The 1,203-nt window shown below is 67.2% G+C and overlaps 6 pseudogenes across 6 annotated transcripts; all 6 read right to left on the bottom strand.

Annotated features, from left to right (window-relative positions):
• Positions 1 to 168: 168 nt before the first annotated feature.
• On the bottom strand, positions 169 to 232 carry LPMP_05snoRNA6 (annotated as a pseudogene). Its single transcript has one exon. The product of its transcript is annotated as an H/ACA-like snoRNA (small nucleolar RNA).
• Positions 233 to 268: 36 nt separating this feature from the next.
• On the bottom strand, positions 269 to 339 carry LPMP_05snoRNA5 (annotated as a pseudogene). Its single transcript has one exon. The product of its transcript is annotated as an H/ACA-like snoRNA (small nucleolar RNA).
• Positions 340 to 441: 102 nt separating this feature from the next.
• LPMP_05snoRNA4 lies at positions 442 to 534 on the bottom strand (annotated as a pseudogene). The gene has a single exon. The product of its transcript is annotated as a C/D snoRNA (small nucleolar RNA).
• Positions 535 to 565: 31 nt separating this feature from the next.
• Positions 566 to 636, bottom strand: LPMP_05snoRNA3 (annotated as a pseudogene). The gene has a single exon. The product of its transcript is annotated as an H/ACA-like snoRNA (small nucleolar RNA).
• Positions 637 to 657: 21 nt separating this feature from the next.
• LPMP_05snoRNA2 lies at positions 658 to 949 on the bottom strand (annotated as a pseudogene). Its single transcript has one exon. The product of its transcript is annotated as a C/D snoRNA (small nucleolar RNA).
• A 112-nt stretch (positions 950 to 1,061) lies between these two features.
• Positions 1,062 to 1,150, bottom strand: LPMP_05snoRNA1 (annotated as a pseudogene). Its single transcript has one exon. The product of its transcript is annotated as a C/D snoRNA (small nucleolar RNA).
• Positions 1,151 to 1,203: the final 53 nt, after the last annotated feature.

Genomic DNA, 1,203 nt, shown 5'->3' with positions numbered 1-1,203 from the left:
TCAGTCAGGGGGTTCCTGATGCGTGCGTCGGCACGCCTGAATCAGTTTTGTGCATCCTGCGTCTGCGTCTCTGTCGCGCTCTCCCTCTGCGCCTGTGTCGGTGTGTCGCCGTGCACACCTCTCCCACCGCAACAACAACAACACGCACACACACTTCGTCACTCACTCTCTCGTGCCGCTTGAACAAGCGACGCGGATGAGGCACACCATCGCCGCTTTACCTGGCGGCACTGCAGCAGCACACCAGCACGCCCTCGCCCCTCCCCCTCTCGTACGACACTGGCGGACGGCGCCAGCACCAAGAGCGTATGCAGCGGCGCGTCCGTGTTTAACCGTACTGTGCACACGCACGCGCGCACCGCCAGCGGCCTGCCAGGGAGGCGGCGGGCAGCGCAGCAGCGGCGGGGGACCGCCGGTGTCAGCCAGCAAGGCGGCAGCGGTGCGTCAGCAGAGATAGCCTCTGTGTGACAGTGTCGATCAGCGATGCATCAGCTCAAACTGTGCTTCCTTGTCGCGTTGTCTGTCATCCCCCGCACCATCGCACACAGCGCACACGGGCAGCTTGCAATCTAGCGCTCCAGTTTCATGCACGGTGCCTGTGGGGTCTTGCGGCACGCGCACTACAGTAAGCGCACCGTCTCCTCGCGCACGCGCGCAGGCAATGTGTAACGCATGGTTGGTTGCGGACTCGTCATGGCCCCGACGGGGCTGGAGCGCACACAGGATATGCGTAACGGGAACCGCGGCGCGTGGCGGTGCGTCAGGCGCGCGCGAGGCACGCCGAGCATCACGCCACGTGCTCGCACCCCTTGCTCTGTGGCCCCCCGAATCGCAGCGCAGACAACACACGCGCACGCGCGCATGTGCGCCAGCGCCGCAGCGACTCGAGGCCGTACGCCCAGCATGCGCCGACAAGCGGCACGGGCGCCCTCAAGGTGACGGGGCCAGTGGGCAGCAGCAGCAACAGCAGCGCCGCACACGCTGCACACCCACGCGCTCTCGCAGCGCGGCAGCAGGCGTCCTGGGCAGCAGCAGCGGCGCAGGGAGGGGGGAGTGCGCGCGATCAGACGAGGCGGGGTCGGTTTCACGGCGTGCGCCACTCAATGTCCATCTGCGACGGCTTTACATCAACCTAGGTGTCGATCATGTCAGCGCGCAGCGGCGGGCACGCACGGCCCTCCCCCCTCCTCGCGACACCCCACG

The sequence above is a fragment of the Leishmania panamensis genome (assembly GCF_000755165.1).
Source record: "Leishmania panamensis strain MHOM/PA/94/PSC-1 chromosome 5 sequence".
In the NCBI taxonomy this organism is placed as follows: Eukaryota; Euglenozoa; class Kinetoplastea; order Trypanosomatida; family Trypanosomatidae; genus Leishmania; species Leishmania panamensis.
This window is presented reverse-complemented; position numbering and strand designations above follow the sequence as displayed.